The following is a 7,212-nucleotide window of genomic DNA, read 5'->3' on the forward strand; positions in this document are numbered from 1 at the left end:
CGTGCGGGTTCGGATAACTTGAGAAACAGACTGCAGATTGAAACCAAGAATTCGATGTGAATACACATGAATATCACAGCGCAACCAGCACAGATCCTTGTTGATTAGGAGAAAAATCGCACTCTAATTTCTCCCAATCTGACTAAAGCTTTCGAATGCAGTTTAAGACGGATAACTTTATAAAGGTTACCGTTTTACTCTTGATTTCCGCGGTAATTCTCTGAAGATGCACAGCTGCTTTTCAATAGTAATTGACAATTCTTTACGAAAAAGTCTATCAAATTTTCATATGGATGGAATAATCTTTCATCAATTTTGCATTTCAGCAATAACCAAAAATATGATGCCTTCATGACCATCACCACTAAAATATATCACACTCACATACACGCATATATGTCTACAATATGTGTATGTACATATATATGTATATAACATGAGATAAAATGTCAAAGTTGTACGAAAGTTATGAGAGCAGAGATGATCTCATGGAAACCTCGACTCCACTCACCTGTTCGACTTGAAGAGTTCCAGACAGACTGGCGCCTAACGATGAACAGGTGCAGTCTATATCAAACTCCCTTGTCTGAGATGTTTATCGCCTTGCCCGCTCTAGATTGGAGCAAATCCTAACCCCCTGGCCACAATCCTCTCGGCAAGCACAGAAGAATGTTTTCTGATGAGGTCCAATTTATTGGCACGGCTTATCCCGACAAAGGAGCCTTTTGTTCGCTAAGGTGTTGGGCATTAGGGAGCTTATGTCAGGTTTTGGGGGAAACTCGGAAGTCTTTCAGCTCCGCTTTTGTTAGCAGAATTCGGCGCACTTAAAAAGGGAAGACCGGACCCGCAGTGTCTAGGTTGGCCAGTCTAATTAGTCGTCTGAGAAAGGTGTGGAGATGAGCCAGAAGGGAGGAAGAGAAGCCACGGAAATATCAATCTTTTATTCTTGCCACAGAATAAAGATGTTGCGCAAACTGCAAAAATTATCCTAACATCACTGATTCAAATTTGGAATGGATGGGCACAATAATCTCATCTGTATGTTACACCTCGAATGCTGAGGCTACTGTGTAGCAATTAAAACTTTCAGAGGATACACACATTATTGTTTCATGCGGGATATATGACAGCGTGTGTGTCTAGCTCAAAACTCTCTGGATGATGCTGCATCGTCTCCATTGTGCGGAGAAGAGCCGGCAGGCGATTGGTCAAAGTTATTTTGTGACCACGCCCTTCTCGGGCCCATCGCCACAGTCGCAGCTCCGACATAACCATGAACGATGAAGAGGCCTCTCGTATATTAATTGGCTGAAAGTCGCGTCAGCTGTGAAGTGATTTTCGTTCACAGCCTGTATTATTTGCCACGTGGACACCCACCCCTCATCTTTACAACAGATCAACGAAAAAAAAGAAACACCCTATATAGGTTTGATAGACACTGTAATGACGTAGACTGGATAATGTTTCGGTGTATTTAACAAGCAAGAAAAGGTTGATTGCGGGATTCAAGTTTACTTCACTCCTCCTCCTCCTCCCCTCCCCCAATCTTTTTTTTTTCTCGCAACTTCACATTTTACTTCCATCTTCTTTGTTAATGCAGTTCTTCTATAGTGTTAATATCGTTCGTGCTGTGTAATTACCCCCCTTTATAAACCTCTCCCCCATCTCTCTGTGGTTTGTAAAATGTATTGATAAAACTCAAATGGTAGGTCTATATTCAATTCAAATTTTTATTTTCGGTATTCCTACACATCGACTGCCCGCAAGCTCTTGAGTCACTAATTCTTGGTCTTCGTCCTGGTCTGTTTCTCCTTTTCATATTATCATCTCCTACTATCCCTCCTCCTCCTCCTCCTCCTCCTCCTCCTCCTTCTCTCCATCCTCCTTGTTCATCTGTGTTCAGTTCTTTTCGTTTCGTTTCGTTTCGCTTATTTCATTTCCAACAAAATAATTCATTAAAAGGTTAGTGATACATGATAGAATTATTTGATACCCCCTTTTTCGGTCTCTCCGATTTGTACTCTCATTGTAAGAAACTTCGCAATTAATGTTCATTGACATTGCATCGTACTTACTCAAACACAGAATCGACACTATCATCATCTGCAGTAGGCCTACACGATATTTCCAAACGAGCTAATCTAATTCATACATCGTTCTGTTTATTGATTGACACCGATTACCCACGCTATGCATGACAGTTTTCCCATTATGAATGTGTCATTTAAATCGTGAATTAAAGAATATCTCAACAAATACATAAGGGCTTTGAGTATTGATGAACAAGCAGAGCTTCCTTGATTAATATTGCCAGATGTTTTGCCATGTTTACTTCCACGTGTGTGCTATTTGATTTTGTAGCAGTAATGAATGATATGACGGCATGCATGGGCGGCTTTGACCGTGTACTGTTACAGCGGTCGCCAGAAATACGCACATGCTGGGCGATATGGGATGATATCTGTTATTAACCACAACAAAATCGGTCACGATCGCTTGACTTTATGCATGGGCATTGTTCTGAAGTAAACTGATACACGAAGCTGAAATTATTTGCACACGCGCACATGAAAATAGGGATGGGATTACACGCACAACAGACATGTAAAAGCAAGGCGTTGCTCGAGTTCCAGATATACATGTATGTGGCGCCACTGAATAGCATTATTGCGTTACCAATCACAGTGATACACGGATGTCGCCAGCTCTGGAGAAAGTATCCGGCTCTCAAAGAGAGTGCAATGTTTCAATTAAATCGCAGCCAGTAAATAACGGCATTAAACAAAATCACTCTGATGACTGTCATGTCAGCAGTGCAAATCGATCAGATTCACAAGAAAATCATTTTTATTTGATAACTGGTAACATGTATGATACTGTACCCAATGCGATTTGTGTGCTAATCAGTGATGACACACTTAAGCTCTTGTTCTGCAGAATCAAATCGGAAAAGCCAGAATAGCAGCAATGAATATCGAATCTATTTTGTGTAATTATTGCGTGCTTCATCTTTTTAATTTCAGACTCAGAACGTACTACGATATGAAGATTAAAAAAAAAATACGTGAGTGCTTGATAAAGTGTTCTAGTAATATCAACAAGTATCACTTTTCTTAGAAGTGTTTTCAAGCATCGAGATGTAGAGAAAAGATTCTGTTATACTATCGAAAACTCAGGCCCCTTTTGACTCTTTTTTTTTTGTTCAGATCATCGTTGTATCTCATTCACTCAGATGTTTTTAGGCGTGAAGCTTATAATTCACATCTGTTTCCCTTTCGCGAAAAGTCGATCAAAAGATACGCTTTATCCCCCCCCCCCCCCTCCATATCATTAGCCTATAAATGAATGTGTCTGGTCCACATTTCAGAATCCTTGCGCTCCATTAAACTTCAGTGAGTCTGCACTCATTATAAAAGTGTGTGTGTGTGTGTGTGTGTGTGTGTGTGTGTGTGTGTGTGTGTCTGTGTCTGTGTCTGTCCTGTCTGTCTGTCAGTTTGTGTGTGTCTGTGTGTGTGTGTCTGTATGTCTGAGTGTGCCTGTGTTACATACATTGTGTGTATCAAAAGCAGGTTGGCTGCATTTTCATTTACGAAAATGGGACACATCAAATTACACCTGGGTTAATATGACTTGGGGCACTTATACTATCCTGTTTTCAGTAATAATAACATTCCCTGTTTCCCATACATTCTATACTCGATTACATCTTCAATTCCTGTGTTTTTATGTCATTGCTCGTTGTTCATTCAAATATTTAAGTTAGGAATTTGAACAGGACTGGGTGGTGTGGAGGAAAAGAGAACCTGAGAAGATGTCATATGAATATAGGAGGATGCGTGTGTTGTCCCTGTGTTGTATAGGCCTATGTATGTATATGTGGTATAATCATATAGAAATAGTTAAAGTAAGGTGTTGAATATTGATAACATTTCATTCGATGATAATTTTGTTTTGTATGCTCTGTTTCAATGATTTTAATTTGATGATTGCGTTTGTTATACAAATGAATGCTATGTATATTACTGAAATCAAACGAAGACTATCGGAAAACTCTAAGTATCTTGTATATTCCTTTGTGTTTGTACGATATAAATGTAAAGACATCTCTAAAGCTTTTTTGAAGGCGCTATAGCACCAATCACTGGGGGATCTTCCTATAACGAGACCGACAACCACGAATCATACGGCCCACGAGTTCGACATTGAAAAAATGGTCCATGAATTATGCAGTCCACGAATCATACAGGCCATGATCTTGACACAAGGCAAATAAGGCCCATGAGTTCGGCAGTAGGTAAACAAGTCCCACGGGTCCGACACAAGGCCAAAGAGGTCCATGAGTTCCACACTAAGCAAAACGGCCCACGAATTCGACATTACATTAAGGGGCTTAATGTGTCGAACTCATATCTGGTCCCTTTTTTCTAAGTGTCAGACTCTTGGGCCTTGTTTGCCCTAGTGTCAGACTAATGGGCCTCACTTGCCTAGTGTTGAGCTCATGGGCTATATGATTCGTGGGTGTCGAACTCGTGACGTGCACCTCAATCACTGGCTTAAAAAAGCAAACAAACAAAAACTCGAAGAGTAAAGAAAGAATTAGCACATAGATTGCACCTGTCATTACAGTAAAATATTGTACAGATAATCATATATATGATGAGCGAGCATTGCAATTTAATTGCTAGATTTTATCTAAACAAATTATAAAATGGGCTTTAGAATCTCTGCAATCTGATTGGTCAATTGTCATGCGTTGATTTTTACTGATCCACACTGAGCCATGCGTCCGGTAAATTGCGGCCGCATGGCTCAAGTCTTTCAGTGTTGTAGGTGTACCGGACGCATGATGGGGAAAATGGTTGTATTTCATGAATTTATGGGCCCATTTTACAACACAAAAATGAATGATGAACAGGCCTATTTCGTGGATCAGTGAGAATGGATGCTCTCGTTTAACTTTGGAACAGTCTAAAACCCATTCGCTGCGCTCGTGGGTTTAAACAGTTCCAAAGTTAAACTCGCGCATCCAATTCTCACCGATCCACTCTGTCCTGTGCATCATTTTGTATGCTGACACATTGTGTCTTTCACTGACGCACTTTATGTGCCACGCAAATGTAGAATTCGAATGAATAAGTAATCAAGTGTCGCACAGGCGCAAATACTCTATAGGTCCCCGCTTTAAACCGGTGGGCCTCAATGTCGGCAAAAAATATATAAACATAAGGATTCTATCTAACTGGGCCCGAAAAACCTTACAGGAGTCAAAATAGGCCTTGGGAAAAATGCAAAAGGTTGAAGAGTGTTGCTCTATTATAGGTCAGCGCTTCTCAGCCTTTTTTAACCCAAGGCCCGCTTTGGCTTTTTAAGTATTTTCGAGGCCCATGCTAGATCGAATACGATCTTTTTTTAATCTAATTTTTGGACAATATCGTGCCCACCTAAGAAAGCTTTTGGCCCACAGGTTAAACACGGCACCATGAGACGGCGCGCCGTCTCATTCAAGTGAACTCATTGTACAACAGCAATTCCGAGCGCATTCCGACTCTGCCTGAATAGCGCCATCTGTGTTCAACATCTTCGTCAAACAACCCTCTCTTGCAACACAGTGCATGATATCCGAGTTCAATGGGATTTTTTATTTATTTATTTATTTTATTTTTTTTTGGGGGGGGGAGGTATTTTACCCGTTATCGTCTAAGTGGGTTGGTTGTTTGGAATACATTTTCAGGGGATATAGATCTTCACTTGTAGACATTTGTACCGTAAAAGAAACAAAAAACTTCAAAACTGATAATTCCGCTGTGACGCTTGTTCACTATAGGCCTTACTTGTCATTAAAACATGGATGAATTGAATGGCGCTTTGGATTCAGAATGGTGTTATCTCTAAATTTCACACCCATACAGCCCAGTACTTTGTGATATGTATGATTTGAAAACCTATGAAAGGGGCTTACTACTGGAAAAAGCGGACATGATTATCTGTACAATATCATGACACGCGCAAAATTGCAACAATAATCATTGGTCGTTTGTTTATTGTTAGGGTAAGTGGCGATCCTTATATTGGGCTTATCTTTCCAAACTCGGAAATTCGCTCTTGAACAATATTTGATTTATAACTTAATGTTCTGATTTTTTCTTTCTTACTTTTTTCTTTATCATTTTTCCTCCGCTGAGTAGGCCTACCTTTTTTATGTTCTGAGATTTTGTTATTTTAATCATGCAAATCATTTGTAGATACTATGATTCTTTTTTATTCTTCTAATAGATATTAAAAAAAAGATTTGACAGCTGTTGTGTCGCGTAAAATAAATGAATCAGTAACAAAATGCTAAATCAGAAGGCTTTTTCTAACATGGGGAAAAATATTGAATCTGAATCTCGAAACCTGCGAGAGCTTTTGCATCCCTTGCCTCCTTTGATTAATTAGATAATGAATTTCATTTCACATTATACTTATCATGTTGAGGTTTTTTTTTTTTTTTTTAATGGTTCAACGTGGGCAAAAAATAAGTAATAAGGGAAGATTATTTTTAGGCATATCGTGTTTCCCAAATAAGTCAGGTTGTTTAAAGTGCACCTTTATTCAATAGAAATAATCCAGTTGAACAGAGCAACGTTAGGGAACATTGTGTTCATATCAATTTTTAGCGTTTGTCGCTCATGAAGACTGTGTACAAACACCCTCATTTGAAGTTGAAAATTGTAATGCAATTATGAATAAAGCATGAAATCTCTAAGACCTAGAGTTACCCTAAACAAAGAAATGGAACACTGCCGTGAGGACGTTATCATATCTTTTCAGACAGTTTCATATAAACTTCATCGTTTAAAATGACTTGTGCAAGTGTCCTTAGGCCTGTTTATTCGTTCTTTCAAATTCAACTGACTTTGCAAACAGAAAATCTTTGATTCCCGAGCCGGAAAAAAAAGAAAAAATGTGATGTAGAATTAATCAAGCTTCCTATCGCCGAGAAACACCAAAATTTTGTCCGGAAGACATAATATTCCGACTAATACAAACTGTTATGATTATAAAATGTGTATTAGACATGAACTCCTGCCTTCATCGGTGATTCACCTGCCTGCACTCCCACTACACACGGTGTATTGGCATAGCAACAGTACACAACCTGCTGACCGAACTACATGTGATGGAGTGGCCACTAACGGCGAACATCATGTAGTGCATTCTGTCATCAATGAT

This window comes from Diadema antillarum, unplaced genomic scaffold, assembly GCF_040938485.1.
Source record: "Diadema antillarum isolate AM-2024a unplaced genomic scaffold, OU_Dant_1.0 seq00000819_RagTag, whole genome shotgun sequence".
In the NCBI taxonomy this organism is placed as follows: Eukaryota; Metazoa; Echinodermata; class Echinoidea; order Diadematoida; family Diadematidae; genus Diadema; species Diadema antillarum.